Source organism: Micropterus salmoides, unplaced genomic scaffold, assembly GCF_014851395.1.
Source record: "Micropterus salmoides isolate LMB-PRFRI ecotype aquatic unplaced genomic scaffold, ASM1485139v1 Ms_hic_scaffold_7, whole genome shotgun sequence".
NCBI lineage: Eukaryota > Metazoa > Chordata > Actinopteri > Centrarchiformes > Centrarchidae > Micropterus > Micropterus salmoides.
This window is the reverse complement of record NW_024044459.1, coordinates 5,212,745-5,231,243: the sequence shown is the minus strand read 5'-3', so window position 1 is coordinate 5,231,243 and position 18,499 is coordinate 5,212,745. Positions and strand designations below refer to the sequence as shown.

The 18,499-nt window shown below is 40.9% G+C and overlaps 1 protein-coding gene across 4 annotated transcripts in view; it reads right to left on the bottom strand.

The window, feature by feature from the left end:
- unc5db (unc-5 netrin receptor Db) overlaps window positions 1-18,499 on the bottom strand; it is a 191,026-nt gene that overhangs the window by 160,312 nt on the left and 12,215 nt on the right. The window contains exon 1 of one of the 4 annotated variants that reach the window (XM_038703671.1): window positions 8,293-8,447. The exons of the other annotated variants lie outside the window; for them this stretch is intronic. The gene's annotated coding sequence lies outside the window, so the exon portion shown is untranslated. Of the gene's footprint in view, window positions 1-8,292; window positions 8,448-18,499 lie in introns of those variants that run through there. 4 annotated transcript variants of the gene reach the window in all.

The window sequence follows — 18,499 nt, the reverse complement described above, 5'->3', positions numbered from 1 at the left end:
TGGATGTTAATTACTTTAATACCAAGGGTTCTACTCTTATCTTGCAAATGTTCTTTACACGGGAAAATAATGAAGGAAAGTGTTCTCAGCACAATGTCAGCGGCAAACAAGCATGTACCTGCAAAGTCAATGTGGGGCCCTGTTGGCATGTGAAACGCTTGATTTGACATACAGCACGCACTTGAGGGCAAATATGGCTCACAGCTCGTTTGAAGAAAACCAATGAGTGCCCTCCAACGAAAGGTATCGTCCCCTAAAGTCTTGTTCATTCACCTGCACATTTACCACAAAGCCAGTGTCTCCCTTTCTGCCATTTCATTAGTGTTAATTCCCCCTCGGGGATATGGGAGGAACGTCAAAGCACAGGGCCCCTTTTTGAGATACGGAAAAGAATGAACAGCTCTCACTACTCACCCTGAGTGATGAACAATGTCCTGACATGGCAGGTAACGGTTATGTATCGCCCTTCTTCCTATATGTGACACATTGAAATGATAGGCGTTTCGGCGGGGAGTGATGGATTCTGCAGTAAGCCAAGAGCTTACAAGCAAAGGTTGAATTGTAGAGTAGAAATCTCAAGGTTGGTCTAAAAGTGAAATTAAAGGGGTGTGCAGCTTGACTGTTTCAAGGTTATATTCACATTAATTCATTTCCCACGGTCTTGTTTTTTAACTGTGTTAAATGGCACTATCTACAAAGAAATTAAAGGACTAAATAATTATTCACAATGACAAGTTCTTTGAATTCCAGACCTAAATTTGAATTACATACTGCTGTATCTTTCCTGTGTTTGTATTGTTATTCATGGCAGGATGCATACTCCTACATGCCCTAAAAAAAGAGAGAAAGGTAGATATAGTTATAGAAGATATAAGTTTTACAGTCAAGAGAATGGTACAAACTTCAAGTCAGATATCACACATGCCAAAATACAGCACATATGCTCATGATAACGCTGATTTTGCTAATATCTTTTCATATCTGAAGGACTCAAGGGGATATCAAGAAGGACAAGGGAATTAAATGGACAGATTTGTGCAGCAATAAAAGAGAAGGTCAACTGCGTTATAATACCAAATTATTTCACATAGCAATGAAAACTAAATTCCCAGTTTTATTGGATCGAAATGATTAACAATGGTGCAACAGCACACACAGAAAAATACAATGCATACATTACAGTACATTTGTTGAAACAAAAAGAAAGGTGAAGCCAGAGCATATTCAGTGGGGGGGTCTGAGCTTCCCTTCTCTGCCATACTGGTCATCACTACACGTACCGCAGCTATGACAACACCCAGACGACTGAACACATCTCCAGCGCTTCTAAATCCAGACATGGAGTGCGCTTTCATCCATTAAAAATGATGACTGAGGGAACCAAACCTCCCCTTTTTTCACCACTGCTGCCTAACACTATAATATGGTTAAGCGGATATAATTTGCACCTGTCTCTTCCTGTCATATTCTAAAGAGGGATGGAGTTGCACTCAGACACAAGGTAGCATCACTGCTCCCGCCCCCACCCCCAGCCCACAGCACTCAGCTGTAACTCACTCTGTAATTCTCATGACAGAATGTAGAAGATGAAGAACTTATTCACATCCAATTGCAGCAGAGGGGAAAAACAGCTCTGCAAATGCTGCGTCTTTAATGTCATTTCACTTGGCACTTTGGAGCCTAATTGCTTGACTTGGCCACTTTTTGCAGACCTGTCCTCAGATCCAAGAAGAACATCTATTTAGACATCATCAGCGAGGAAACGATGTTCATTTCTAGACCTGCAGGCACAGGGAATCTAATCCAACAGTATAGAAAGATGGTGCATTATTACTGCCAACCCCAGCCTTAGGGATTGGACCTTAGCCTTTGTGCTTTTTAGGTACACAGATCCCTATCCCCCTAATTGATTTTCCCTGATTCTTTAGATGCAGGGCCAGGAACAGTGTGCCACGAAAAGGCAGCTGATAGAGTTAATTAGGAGTAACTGTTCCTGAATTACTGATAAAAGCTAAGGAACCATTTAGGCAACATGCACAAGCCAATTCACAGAGTACAATCCATTAACTAAGAAATGCAACATAGAAGAGGATTTGCTCCTGTATTGTTTATCTTAACAGTTAAACTCGTTCCATTGTTTTAAGAAGAATCCCAGACCTGCTATATCATAAGTTGTCTGCACACAGGATAACACCCCATGTTAATGATATGTTTATCAAGTTCCATAGTGAAAAAAGAAATGATTTTCTATGCCTACGAATGCTCTGTCAAAATCAAACTAATTAATGCTGGAATGACACAATGCTACAATTTTTAATTCACACAGCACTTAATCGCAGATTGGAGTTTTAGGTATCCAAATATTTCTCAGAAGCAGAGCTGCTCTGGAGGCAGAATTAATCTCTTTGTTTAAGTTAAACCTCAGTGGGCACAGTGATAGAAACATAGTTTTGTAGAAGCTAGCAGAGTTAAATGGCGCAGCTTATTCCATGAGCAAAATATACTAATGAATCTAGGAGCATGACATTTATGTACTTGGAAGTTGTTGGGGTTACATACAGTCACCAGGACTGCCTAAAAGTACATAGATGGGACCGTTTCCAGTCTCAAAACAAATTGAAGGTCAATAGAGAGACGAAGTTTTAGCCGCTGTTTCACTAGCTTCTGTCACTCAATGCAGTCGCTAATTGAGGGCTTTAGAAAAAGTGACACATGTTCCTGGAGTTTATATCCATATTTACAGACAAAGCAGTATCCACTACAGCACTGCCTTTTAGAGGATTACCTTTTTGTGGTTACAATAAAACAACAATTTCTCTGTTCAGTGTCAGCTTTTTTTTCTCCAAGCGTCTCTATTTTCAAATTCAAGACCTTTATTTGTCCCCAAGGGGCGATTAGTAAGACCAATGGGTAAATGAATACCACAACATTAAAAGTTTAAGTTCAAGTATGTGCAGATATTACCTATTCTTTACAGAGTTAAGCAGAGAGATCTCAGAGGGAACGAATGAGAATTTATATCGATTTTTAGAATTGCATCAACTTTTTAGCTGTAATCTATGTTTAGAAAACACTTATGCCATTGGTCCTCCCTGTTCTTATAGCTCGCCACTCAACTCCTCAAAATGTTTGGGCTTGTAGAAAATGGTGTTCTTTAAAGGCCTCTAAAAACAAAAATATTGAATAATATTAGATCATCAAACTATTTAGATTTTTCTGAGGCTCCAAATGAATGCTTGGGACTAACCCAGACTCTTTAGATTTATGTTCACACTGGATGTCTCAGCAGTAAACAATTTATACCCAACGTCAGCATTCAGTACCAATTCAGCAATTCCTCAGTAATAGTACATGATGTTCATGTAGCATTGCTAAAAGTAAAGTATTGCATTTGCTGTTGACTCTGGAGACCTTAGCCACAAAAACTACAGTTTTTTTAACTGCAACTTCATCTAGTTACACAACCCTGTGTTGTAAAATCATGAAGAAATCTACCGTGTACCTTGTATTACTACATCCAAACAGCTTTGCCTCACAGTCTGCCAAACTCAATTATTAGTTAGTCCTCAAATGGTGAAAGGATGTAACTAACACTGACAGACGTAACCCCCAGGGGTTTCATTCCCATTCCCACATGCTCTATGGTGAATGGGGTAAAAGTCTGTACTTAATGGCATGTGTAAACTAATGACAATAATGGTGAGCTAAATTTGCACTGCTGGAAAATTTTCAGCCTCATTTTTCTTCACTGTCAGCATGCAGTCTGCAGAGAGCTGTTGGAGCTGTGAGCAACCACAGCCCACTTTACTCACCACAAATACCATTAGAAAAACATTGCTCTCATCATTCAGATCCCACCCCATGGCCCGAGTGATGACAGGCACTACACCAGAGTGCACAACCTGGGGGATTATGGTCAACTGGACAACAACTGCACTGCTTCCTGCATCTTTAACAAATCATATTAAAATGGTACTTAACAACAGTGGGTTAGACAAAACTTCTGAAATAGCTCTTCTTAAACATTTCATCAAGTTCTCCTTGGCTTGTGGACAGCAAATGGCAGAGACAAAGAGAGCACAGTAATAAATCTATGTCATTTATCACAGCACCAAGGGAATATTTCAAATCATTTGAATCTAAGGTCAAGAGGTTCTGCTACATCTCCTGATCACTGCCTCTATCTTTCTCTCTGGTAAGAGAAACAGGAGCATATCAAAGCGGCCAATACACAGGAGGCATATTAGACTAATGAAAAGCTCTTTCCTGCCTTGGCTGCTGGCCCATCTTGTGTACTGCCTTGCGTCTACCATTTCACAGCAAGGAGCTGTGAAATGGAATTCCGTTGGCAAAACAATAAAGCAGCCCCCCATGATTGTGCGTCATGCACTTTAGCTCCAGAAAAAAAAAAAAATCAGTGGCAAACAATAATGATTTAAAGGGAAGTGCAAAGTGAAATATTGTTTGTGCATATAGAATCACTCAGTAGCTCATTTTTAAGAGACGCAGTGTGTTATTCTGCTTGCCTGACAAACAATAGGAGTCTTTATGTGCTGGCATGGTGTTCCAGCAGCATCTTGGCTTTTCCAATGAGATAAAGGGCACCAGGCATAGGCAGCAGGTCCTGGAACATCATGACATTGCGGATGATGGGAAAGGTGGTGAGTAGTAGGCCTGTCTGTTTGGAAATATGAGCAAAAAGCAAACCCCTGCTGATCATGAGCCAAAGCTGACTAAGTGCCCCTCGCTGTAGCCTGCAGCACACGGGGTGGAGCTACACCCAGACTGAGTAACACAGTTTTCACTTGGCAGTAACAGAGTTGGGTTAAGAGCGGCTTACAATGAGTGCCATTTTTTAGTCCACCCAAAAGTGTCCCTGTAACCAAAGCACCAGGCTACATATGAGATTAGGAATTGCTACGGAGGGTACGCTTACAAAAGCGACATCTGATATTAGCCAGACATTGGGTCCTTAGACAGGTTGTTTGATATTATAGGAACATAATGAATTCTTGGCCACCTAAATGAGTCGCCTCAGGACCTCAGTGGCTCTGAAAGACCACTTTTTGACGGCATAGTCAAGAGCTCCAGGAAAAAAGAAGAAGGTTTTACACGCGACAAAACAACAATAAAGAGACACAGTTATGTTTATTAGGATGTCCCAAATGGTTTCTGGGCCTTTAGAAAGTATTACTTTCAGAGCAGGTAAATTTACTAAATTCAGTATTTACTAAATAAAATTTTGACCGTGGTGCCAGTGGGCAAAATGCAGACAAAGTTCCCAAGTTCCTAAAAGTGGAAAATGTCTATAACATCAAGTAAAGTATTATAACATAGAGGAGCTCTTATGTTTAATTTGTCAACAAAAATCATCTCACGCTAGATTTACCATGAGAATGAGATGACTAGAGTCAAACAAAAAATCAAAAAACAACTGGACTGGGAATTGTAATGGCCATTTTTATTATTGTCTAATATTTTATTACACAAACAATAAACTGAGAATATAATCCACGGATTAATTGTACTGAATCGATAGAAGAAATTATTTCTGGGTGCACTTCACATAATACCCAAATGAAAGCGTAGTAGAGTGCATTTGGGAGAAGCTTAGCAAATTCAAAATGAACACTGTGCTGGGTGCCAAATAATGCCGTGTCTTTGAGAAGCACTTGCTTGACAGACACAAAATCTCAAGAAAGGCAAAATGGTGGCAAAAACTAGTACTGCCATGTCCTCTACATTTTAAGTATATGAGTAACTGCAGTGGCTGTGAGATAAGTGACTGCACCCTATAATCTGACCATCTATGAAAAGTCATGTCACACTGATGTACAGTGCAGTTGTCCAATCTTCCAGCTGAGATGTGCAACTTCAGAAGCAAAAACCACCAAGCTTGCAGTCCTTACGTTAATAATAGTTTCTTGTCAAGGGAAACCATTGGCATGGTAATGTATCATGTCTTACACAATGTATGCCATTCCAGATCTCAGTGGTGCAGCCTTGGCACTTCTGCTGTTTTATTAGGAATTATCTGCAGTCGATTAATAAATGTCGTACTGGCTGAGTCCCACAGGACGAGGGGCAGAGAAGCACGCCCTGATAATGGAGGGGTATCCATCATATCTGCCAGTCAGGACACTGCAACTGCCACTGCCACCCAGACTCATGATGTGCATGAGCAAGGCAACAGTGGTTAAAAAGGATGACACTGTGAACACCTGGAAATGATCTGATGATGAATGTAGGCTATACTTTGATTATTTTGTCCATTATGATGCGCAAACATTAAATTAATTTGTCATCATTGTTTGTGCGTAGAATCTGAAAATGAATTAGAGCAAGGTAACCATTAACTGAACTTTTTACGATTTAACCTAACCATAACCACACCCCTACCCGCTCCCCCAAACCCTAAACCTGCCCTAATATTACAGAGAGGATAGTAAGCAACAACTTTACAAGCTCTGACTGTACACTCAGGGTTCCAAGTTTTCAGACATGCCCATCTATTTATTTCAGGGAGTGAATAGCAAAGCTAATGGATGACTGGCAGATTTGATAATAGGGAAATGGGGTAATTTGCAGTAACAGTTTAAACACATACATACATCCTCTACAGGCCTACATTTAGATATTTAAAACCAAAATTTTAATTTACAAGCATAAAAATGCTTTTCCCCACAAATGAATTCAGTCTAAATCATCCAAGAACTCTCAAAGGACAACAGTAGCGAGCTGTTTTTCTGACATGAATAAAAAGGCCTGTGGGCTCTTAACGGCCTGTGGCCTACTGCAAAAACAGAAAGCTCAGCGCTCGTTTTCCCCCAGTGCTCCAGTAATAGGCCAGTGGAAATAAATGTAATCACTGCACTTTGTTCTCCCTAGTGATATCATTTCTTCTTATTACTTTTCACCCCCTTCGCCTCTCAGGCCACCATCAGAATCTCATTTGATCGTATTTACATTCGCTCTAGCTTCAAACCCCGGTGATGCTAAAAAGCAATTACTACTTCAAGTTGCCGTCTGCCAAAGAGAGCCACACAAGATGTCCTTGCCAAACTGCAGAGGATTCCTACCCGGACTGTGGCTGACATTTAAGCTCTTGTCTTCTTCTGTAAGCACGGTTCACTACATTTAGAAGCAAAGCACTGATTATGATAAACATGGCCTTTAAAAGAGGCCTCTGACCAGGGACAATCCCAACAACAAAACATTTATCACAGTTTAATATCAGAGCCGCTCAAAGCCAAGCAACAGAGGGATATGAAATCTCACTTACTGTCTAAACGGGAACCTTCATCAGCCTCATGAAATGTAACTGAAAGTCAAAACTGTAAATTGTGATGATAGTACAGACCTGCACCAGTCTGGAAACTAAATTAAAGGGCCTCTTCACAGATATTAAACACCATGTTTTGTTTGCTAATCATTTAGAGTACATGTTGTTGTCTTATATTGAGCTTGGAAACTATTCCTGATATACAAACAGGGAATGTGGAGTTTGAAAAGACATGGGCCTCCAATAAAAAAAATGACATAAATGACATATTCTTCTCTCTTTACATTCTGGCAAATCTATACCATGAAATGTCATGCTCAATTAGCTACCAACAGTTTTTGTTTTCACAGTAACCACTGACAGACAATAATAACCTGGATTACTAAAGAATAAAGGTAAAGATCTAGGCATCTGTCGCGGTGAAGTCATTTCCCCCGTGGGCTCAACAGTGGTATTTGGTATTAGGTATTATTGCATTTTTCATCAATGAAGTAATTTGGTGCCATATAGCATAGTAAGAGTGTCTGTGGAGCCGCTAACAGCAACTTTATGGTCGGAGCAAGCTAGCTGCTGGGTGCTAGTCAACAATATTGCCAAGCAAACTAATTTTTGGAGTTCGACCATGTCTTTTTCACACGTAACGTTAGCTATATTGTTACCTTCAGGGCATGTCTATCAAGTCAATTTACATACCGCAGCAACACACACACACACACACACACGCCGGTGCGGAGCAGAATGGCTGTCCGCAACTAATCACTGCGCTGTGGTAACATTATAGCTAAATTTCAACAGAAAACAACATGAAAAACAGCTGCAGGCATCCAACACACTACGCTCGTTAGTTAGTGAGCTTCAAATGAGGCTTACTGTTCACAGTTTCTCTTGACTGTCCCTCAGGACTACAACATTAGTCCAGCTTCGCTAAGCCTGCTAGCCACATTATCCGTGCAATATGCACACGCCAAGTTAGCTAACCTTAAAACAACACAAAACACGGCAATACTTACAGCTTCCAAGTTTGGCCAAGTCAGGTCACGTACAGCCCATGGTGATCCGTCCTTGAACTGTTACAGAGCTTGTTACGGTTGTGGAACTTTTGAAGCACTAATTTATTAATTTAACACGCACTGAAGTGCAAAGCCATGGTTGCCATCTCCCGTGGTAGGCTTGACCAGTATCTCATTTTGCGGTTATCGCGACAGCCCTACCAATGACTTTGTGTCCTGTTGCTTTCTACAGTAAAGTAATTTCATCATTTCAATTAACATGGCCCTACAGTAAATCATAAAAACATGATGATGTAACACTTTGTAACAGCTACTGGATGATGCAACAGACACTGCCATGAAGGACGCAACCATAAAATTGAAAAACCTTAATTTTATTTCCCTCATTGCAATGTCCATACCATTAAATGTAAACTCTTAAGCAACCCTGTTCCCCATTGATTGTGTTCCTTTGCAAATAGAGATTCAATTACACTGTTCTTCCAAGTGAGAGCAGAACAAACGACATAGAACTATCAATACTTGGCTGCTCGAGGACAGATGCAGTATAGGATAAGCGAGATAGCCGCACCTCCTTTGCTGTGCACTCTTTGTTAAATTACTCAAGGTTAGTGCAGCGTACTAAAGGAAACTAAAGCAATTAGTTTTCCACCAGTTGGTCAATTGTCAGACTCTGCAGGCAGAAGAACCATTGTGTATACAGTGCTGTTTTGGACCAGATGGCAGCAAACAAGAACCATATCTGAACACGAGCAGTCACTCTAAAGACAATTTATGAAGTTTTTTTTTCACAACTAGCATCAATGGATGTGTGTGAACTAACATTTCTCGTATTTCTACTATACACATCTAAAGCCTCCTGAAGAGCAGCTATATGCACTTGTTACGGTACAAGTTTGAATAAAGAGCAAAACACCCATCTTTATCATCACTAAAGCAATAAAAGAGGCTCTTCCAATTAATGCTGCTTTTACAGTCACTGCAGCAGTGTATTTTGTAGCACTTGATGTTTCTAAAGCAGAAGCAGCTCATGGGGATTATAATAAATGACATGGATTTAAGGTTTCATACTTTATATTTTATGTAATCCATTTTGCCTCTTAAGTCTCGTCTAGATATTTGTCTTATTATTTTTTACTTGTGCCTTTTCACTTCTCTTGAATAAGAGACATATGTTTCTCTATTCCTGTCCTCCCCTGTGGCAGATAGAGGCAGAACTAAATGTGGAATATTCTGGATGCCACTGAAGTGCAACAAAATGTCTGGAAATGGTTTTTGAAACCTTTTTGTCCTGCAATTACCATTCTGCTTTCCATACAGCACTGCGGGCTACTCATTACTCAAGGACTTAAGGTAGTGATGGACTACTTCAATTTATTCCACACAGTCTGCATATACAGAATGCATCTATCGAGTTACAGTACCTCATCATGGATGCTGAGACTTTTCTAAAGAAAATCAGTAGTGACATTTTATGAATGGGGTGAAATTCCTGATATTTCTCCACCACCTATTCGGGTTATTTTGAAATACTGAATAGCCACCTGGTGTACAAATTCTGACTGACTCAGATCTCGTTGTTTGATCTAGCTAAATAGCTCTATTTGTTAGATGGATTTGTCAGCACCAATCAGTGCTTTTGCATTAATTAGGCTTTATTCAAAATTCATATTGCTGCAAAACATCATGGATGTAGATAATAGGAAAGTGCCATTGCCTATGAATCATGTTGAAATGTTCCTCTCTAAAACTCCTGCTCCCTCTCAATACTCACACTAATGGCAGAGTGTGTATCCTTACTAGCGGGTGACGTTAAAAGCTTTTCAGTGTTGGGAGGTGATTTCTGTTACTTTGCAGGAGATCTTTGGCTTGCAGAGCTGATATAGATTTCCCATGCTCTGAGCATAGAGAGGTTGGCGAAAAGAGATGACTCTTATCTCAGTGTGTGTCACTCTGCTGACAACATGCCATTAAATTGCCATTCTCAAAGACCAAGAGAAGGTCTTGTTATTTACAGTAGGCACGCAATTACTCTTACGTCAGTGGTGGGATATTTACCACAGGTCTATAGAAGCAAATTTGACTGATGACTGACTTTTTCTTGTGGAATACAAGTTTCCTTCTTTATTTCAACCAAGGTTCCCATGGTACTTCGAGTGTTTTAAACAAAAGGTGTTTTGATACTGAAGAAAACACGCAATGATTTTTGTATGAGAACATTATCTCAACTCAGTGTCCACTTGCAAGATTTTTGGAGCTTAGAACTGCATCTCATCAGTGAATGGAGCTTGCTAAGGGTTTATAATAACCAAATATTGGGGATCTGTGTCTCTCTCAATTTGTACATGATTTTGTGATTGATATGTCGTATATTCCCATTTCAAAGGGTTAACTGTGAATTTATTTATTAAAAATTCTAATTGGTTGCTGTTTTCAGCCTTTTAAATGCAGATATGTGTTGCTGTTTTACAACATAAATTAAATGACTGAATTAAGGGATTAATTTCAGGGAAATTATAGATTAATCAGTAATAATTGCCTTGTTGTCCTAGATATGAATTAAAATGTAACTTGTAACTTCAAATCTAGCCTAAATTTATGTATCTTAGTTACACCTATGAGTACTCTGTCTGATGAAGTCTCAATGACTAATCTTCATTCATGGATGTAGCGAAACATACACAGCTTAACCTTTTTCATGGTTGTAAAACACAGTTACTCAAATCATAATTAAATAAAAGGACATTAATTGGATCTATATTCCTTTGAGTGTAGGTCTGTACTTATTCTCAAATAGATCCCTGCCAGCATAACATAGAGTATGTGCCAAAACGTGATGACCAGAGGGATTCACTATAAAGGACCTGCAGAAAGTAAAGGAAGAATGACTACATCATGACTAAACACTGGTCACTGCTGATCCTTCAATTAGAAAAACAATCTCTACAGACAGCATTCATCCGGATGGCATTTTATGTTATAAACTGTAGGAAGACGCAGGCTGAATCATAGAGACACCAGCGGCTGAAATGAGATATTCCTGAACAAGCAGCAGCTTCAGGCCAGTGGTACAGTGCACGGCACACTGTTTCATAACTGCTATTAATTCAAACTAACGCTAATGCAGCTTAAAAATACAAACACAACTGCAACAAAAGAATTCTTTTCCCGGGATGCTGTGTGGGCACAATCCACAGCATATCAGCAAAGATGCAACATGGCCCACAAGGTTGAGATGAATACATGTTGGTTTACATGGGAGGGTTGAGTAATCCGCAGCGGTGCTGACCCTGAAGAACTCTGAGATTGTATCAAAAGCCAAAATGAGTTTCAAAAGAAAAGATTTCAAGCACGAAAAGAAGGCAGTAGGAGGATGCCTTAGGCAGACTAGGAACTGAAGATTTACACAGCCACTACCAGCCAAGACAAAGCAGAGTGGAGAACAATGCAATATTCATATTCTAAATGCTTTACCAGGTCACAAGCCAAGCTGTCAAGACCTCTTAATTCAATAGGAAACTAGTGAAATAGCCCACTGTATTCCCCATCATACTCCATCCTCATTAAAACACAGAGAAAACAGGCGTAGTATGGTACAACTCAAAGACTAATACATTAGTCACCGATGAATAAGTCAAAGAAACTTGTTGTGAACAGCCAGTTAAAGGCTGGAGGGGGAACACATGCCAGGTGTTTCATCACCTTCCAGCAAAGAAACTTGGAGGAAATAGCAGCAGCTGTCTGATACTGTATCATCAAAACATGGCTACCATTTTCCTGTCCAGAAGTCTATCTTGAAATATGCCGAAACCCATCACTGCACGCTGTAAACTAATGCCTGATGTCTCTGCCATGGTGACAGGCTTTAAATGTATTTTCCTATTACCCTCAGTTTCACAGTATCCACGACTGTCAAGAGGCTGGTTCTGATCATTTGTCAATCTGGGTTTGATACCTGCAGTGAGTAATGTTATATGAGAAGCGTGGCTTGTGTGGCCAGTGAGTGAACAGACTGTCAAAAACAGACCATAAAACAGAGGTGTTCAAAAAGGTGACTTTGAGGAGAAAAGCAAAGCTGGAAGCTTTTAACAATCCATGTGCATCATTTTTAAAGCATCAGTATACCATTGTCTAATTTATCAGAATGCTTTTGTGTAGTGACCATAAAGCAAAGAAACCAGGGTGAGATGACCAGTGGCCTCTATCTCACACCGTGGTGTTCTTTCTCAAAACTAAATTTTCATAAATATTGTTGCTTGTTGCCCTATTTTGCCCTCACTGAATTATTTTTTCACCAAACGCAAGTTTGATAGAAGGTCAGTTTCATCTGGCAACTCTGGCAAATGCCAGATGGTTGCCATCTTTGCACATTTTTTCCACAAAAGCCCAGCTAATTTTAGCTAATTTATGGACATTTTCAGTATTTCAAACTAAGGCAATTTGCTGGGGAACAGTAAATTTACTTTTGAGAGATAAATTTCAAGATGGTACTCATCCTCACATTTCCAAGACTTATCTAGTACACCCAGGGGTGGACTTCTAATCTGGCATACTGGGCAAATGCCAGGTGGGCAGACGAACCTTTGGGGCCGGTGTAAGTAGCTTCAACATCCGCAGTAGCTTCAACATCAGCGGCAGTAAACGACATAGTGCAGGCACAGGCACCTGAAGGAGTAAAGGAGAGCTGTGGCCACTGCCAAGCAGAGGAGGATGCGTGTGACAGCGAAGCAGAGTGACAAAGTGACAGTGCCGAGGGACAGAGAGAGCAGGAGGAGAGTGGGGGGTGAAGTGGTAAGCATGGAGTAGCTCAACCTGTAGGGAAGGAGCAGGGAGGTGGGGTCATTTACACAGGGGACGCTGGGGACTCGCACCCACCAATTTTTGAAAGTATTTGTTAAAAAAGTTCCAAAAAAAAACACTTGCACCAAGAAATGTTAATTAACAATTGAAAATACTTTGAGAAAGATTTATTTGCACAATATGAAAACCTGCAATAGAATGTAAATATAGAAGAAATATCTGCTTTGTCAAAAAGTAACTTAAAAATTATAAGCTGATTAACTTATAATAACTGATTGCTGCATTATATTCTATTATAATTGCATATTCTTCTTGTTTCCCTCTATATGAATAAAGACATTTCTACCATAAATTAGTGCAGAAAATAAAAAGAAATTGTGTTTAATGCTCAAAATCTTCTGGGGGAGAAACCCCCACACCCCCAATCTTAAATTTCATGAATAAATATTTGTTTCTAAATAGTATTTAAATATATTCTAGTCTTGTTCTCATGACCCCAATCTTGTGCAATGTCACGTCTCGTGGACTAAGTATTTTGTCACACCCCTAATCTGAGCCCTTACATGTCCTCACCACTTTTCAACACATAGTGATGCCCTTGGGTAAGGTGTGTGCCATGCTGTAGTGACAATGATGATGATTACATCAATTAAGGTCAACAATTATAACATAATCATATTGCTATCATAAAGTGAGACTGTCACCTACTGCTGGTGATCACTCACTGTCATACAGCACTGCAAAAGCTATTTGACATTGTTTTTGTAGCTAGCATAGTTTCCTAATGCAGTCTTAACTTTGGCTAACTGTCTTAATTGCTGAGGTGAGATGAGTTGTGTACTCCATGGCCACCTCTGATCACCATGAATGAGTGTGAATGAGTACACTGATCCACTTGCACTGGCACACTTATCCATGGTACACACCACTCAGCTGGTTTTGGCGGAATATTAGGGCTTGACATTAATGTTTTAATGTGGCTAGTGGTTTTCCAAAGCAGCATTTTACACTATCCACATTTTTGTTGTTGGAAAATAATTTTTTATATGAAGTTGATAATGGCATGCTTAAATTGGCCTAAAATGTACTAATATTATCATTAGCTCTTTTTTGAAAACATGTAGTCTATTAAGATAAAAGAGTAGCTTCTTATTGTTTATACTAAAAGTCCTGCATGGGTATAAAAGATTAATTGAAAAGATAAAAACTAAACTGAAAACAAAAATCATCAGAAACACTGCTTATTTATTTTTAACAGCAGTAAATACTGTAATACAGAGTAGAAAATGATCTGCATTAGAAACAAAGAGTAAAGAATAAAAACACAGAGAGCATGAAAATAAAAAATAAAATAAACAAAAACAATAAGAAAAAGGGCAAGAGCTCAATCAAAAGGTCTCCTAAAAAGGTGGGTTTTAAGGCCACGTTTAAAAGCATCCACAGTCTGTGGTGTCCTCAGGTGGTCAGGGAGAGCATTCCACAGACTGGGAGCAGCTGAGCAGAAAGCCCGATCTCCCATTGTACAGTGCTTTGTCCTGGGAGATTTCAGGAGATATGCTGAGGCAGATCGGCGGGTACGTGTTGAGGTCTGTGGGGTGAGAAGTTCCTTGAGGTAGGGGGGGTGGCTTCACCATGGATGCACTGGTGGGTAAGGAGTGATTTGAGGATGGGGGTGATGTGGTCATGTTTGCACACCCTCAACAGGATCCTACCAGCGCTGTTCTGGATGTACTGCAACTTCTGAAGGCTTTTCTCAGGGGTCCAGCTTATAGGAGACAAAAGTGTGGACAAGCTTTTCCGCATCTGCAGGAGTGAGTGTGGGACGGAGTTTGGCAATGTTCCTGAGGTGGAAGAAGGAGGTCTTGCATAGACGTTTGATGTGAGCCACAAAGGTCAGATGAGAGTCCATTTTAACACCCAGGTTAGTGGCTGATGTTGAAAGTGGAATATTTTGGCCAGAGAAGGTGATGCTGTGAATGTCAGATGACCGAACCTGGTGTGGAGTGCCGATTAAGATGGCTTCAGTCTTGGAGCTGTTTAGCTGCAGAAAGCTTTGCTTCATCCACGCCTTTACCTCCTCCAGGTAGGTGGTCAGAGTGGATGATGGCAGGGCAGTAGAGGGGGTTGGGTTTGTCTTGAGGTAGAGTTGAGCGTCATCAGCATAGTAGTGAAATGCCGGCTGATGACGTGGCCAAGGGGGAGCATGTAGAGAATAAACAGGGTGGGGCCGAGCACTGAGCCTTGAGGGACACCACAGGTGACGTTGTGTGTCAGGGATTTAGCCTCTCCCAAGGTGACATGCTTAGTTCTCCCGGTGAGGTAGGATGAGAACCACTCATGGACAGAGTTAGAAACACTGATAGTGGAATTTAGACGGTGGAGGAGGATGTTGTGGTCCACAGTGTCAAATGCAGTCAAGTCCCGGAGGATGAGAAGAGATGGGGAGCCAGCGTCTGCAGTCATCAGCAGGTCATTTGTGACCCTGACCAGGGCTGTTTCTGTGCTGTGGCCAGGGCGGAAACCAGTCTGAAATTTTTCGAACAGGTCGTTTTGTTTTAGATGGTCCTGAAGCTGTGAGGCAACTACTTTTTCCAGCACCTTGCAAAGGAATGGAAGGTTGGAGATGAGCCTGTAGTTGGCAAAGACTTCTGGGTCTAGGGTGGGTTTTTTGAGAAATGGCCTGATGACAGCGGTTTTCAGTGTTGGTGGAACATGGCCAGCCTGGAGGGAGTGGGTAATGACCTTTGTGATGAGGGGATTATGGCATGGAGGTTGGATTTTACCAGGGCTGTGCGGAAGGGTTCCAGGGCACAGGTGGATGGTTTCATCTTTTTGATGATGTCCTCAACCTCTCGCTGTGAGATGACAAAGAAACTGCAGAGAGGTTGGGAAATCCCTGTCTGTGGGTCAGCAGTCAGGACAGGCAGTGTGGAGAAACTGGATAGCAGGGAGCAGATGGTATCTACTTACATGGTATCTAGTGATGAAATTGTTGCACCTCTCTTCTGTGGCTTCTGAATGAGAGTGAGTTTGCGGTTTGAGGATGTCATGTATGGTAGAGAAAAGTTGATCTTTTTCAGGTCCCTATAGCAGATTTGACGCTTGTCTTGGTGTGCGAGGAAAGGAGTGACAGCTCCATTGAGATGGCCTTGTGGTCAGACACACCCAGATCATACGCCAGAAGGTTGCTAATGGGGGCAGAGTTGGAAATGACCAGGTCCAATGTGTGCCCCCTGCAGTGTGTGGGGACATCGACATGTTGTTGGAGGTTGAGGCAGTCCAGTAGTTGCAGAAACTCAGCTGCAAAGTGGCAGGAGGGGTTGTCTACATGAATATTAATATCTCCAAGTATAATAATGTTGGCAGAGGTGGAGCAGAGTGTTGTGAGAAGGTCGTGTATCTCTGAGATGAAAGCTGAGTTGTGTTTGGGGGGCCGGTAGATGAGGAGCATTGTCATGGGGAAGGGGGGTTTACATTTAAATACTAGGCATTCAAATGAGGACAGTGTAGGCAGGGGGAGGGGGGACAGCTCCAAGTTCTGTCGGTGTATGACAGGTAGGCTGCCACCACGACCAGTGCTGCGTGCTCTCTCCAGGTAGCTGTAACCAGGGGGACAGACTTCATTAAGCGCTGAGTAAACCCCTGGCTGGTGCCATGTTTCTGTCAGGCACATGAAGTCTAATCCCTTGTCCATGATGTGGTCTTGTATGAAGGATGCTTTATTTGTGAGGGATTGTGTATTGAAAAGTTCTATTTTGAGTGTTGATGCTGTGGTGAATCTCTGTATTAAAATTTTATGTAGGCCTATATTAGTTTTGGGCACTTAGGATTGTTTGTTTTGCATCTGACTTTCCTCAGAGCCTGGATTTATGTTTATCATCATGAAGCTCTGGTCGATCTGAGTAACTGGAGATACTTCCCCCTGAAACTAGTATACAGGTCTTTATTTTCCAGATTATACCCATACAAACGCACCTCCTGCTTTCCCACAGGGCATGACTACTTTTATTAAAAAATAGAATTAACTCTGTAAAGGCAGTTGTGATATGATATATAAGGGTAGCCCTGCAAGTAGTCTATTTTAAAAAATTTTAAACACCACCATGTTCCTTAATCATGAAGATATGAGTAATTTTACAGCATTTGACAGCACTTTCCTCCTGCCTTTTCTCAGTTTCAGCTCTGCCTTTTCTCTGTCGCTCGTTCTCCTGTGCATTTTTTCTCCACACTGGTCAGCCACGCACACTCACGCACTGAACGTGACTAAACGCTGTGTTGATGTGAGCGTGTGTTTGTGTGCGCATGCGACCAGTGGCGTGTGATGACAGAGATCATACCATCAGGTTAAAAGCAAGCGGGAGGTCGACGGCCTACAGGTCCTGTGACAGAATCAACTTTTATATTCTCGTTTGACAAAAGTAGTAGTAGTGGATATCCTATTTGGCGTGCGCACCCTTGAGCGGCGGCACCACAGGAAAACGTGAGATGCGTCTGTGGTCTAGATTCTCCTGCTATTAAAAAAGATCGCTATATCATTGCAGCCGCTGGTAAAGTTGATAATTAACAGCAGGCTAAAACAGCCCTCTGTCCCACGGCCAGTCCGCGAGTTTAACCTCCAAAGTGTCTTCTTCTTTACAGTGTTGTTGGTCGAGATAGGCTTCACGAATGGACTTCTCCAAATCATATTCATCTAAATGAATGTTATTTACATTTGGGAACTAAAATTTTTTCACGTATTAATGTTTGTACCTAGTATGTGCCAACTAGACATTTAATTTACAACAGTCCTATATACATGTCTTTACCATAGCAACAACAGTAAAAAAAATAAATTAAAAATAAATTAAATAAAATAAAACAGTTCACAGCATGGAAATGTGTTGTTAACATAATATTTCTTGGTCTGCTGCTGGTACTTTGATTGGCCAGTCAGTGCTGCTAACTTCAGATTTTTTAGATTTCCTCGTTCTAAGCTGATAGTGACTTTTTTTGGTCTAACATCCCCATCAGAAGACATGTCGCAGAAAAAAATATGTGAAGCTGCCATGAAGCTGAAAAGTTTAGACTGAGAAAACTGAAAAATAAACTTTTCTAATGAGGAAAGTTACTTCTCTCACTGTACAAAGATGGTGATCAGGAGCCATATTCAGGTCAGTCAATCAAGCACAGTGCCTCTTCAAAATTGTGGCCCTCGCTCAGAGGCTTTACTGTGTGGGCTAATCCATGTGTGACAAATGTTTTGGCTGTTTTCTTAGCAATATTTGAGCTACAATTAGACTGAGTTAGTCATGTCATTATTCGCAGATCAGATATGGGTTTCCAAAGCAGCTTGATGCTAAGACATTGTGCTCACTCAAGTCCTACTTGTGTAGTGCTTTAAAAGTCTCTAATGTGTGTTTAAGCTGCA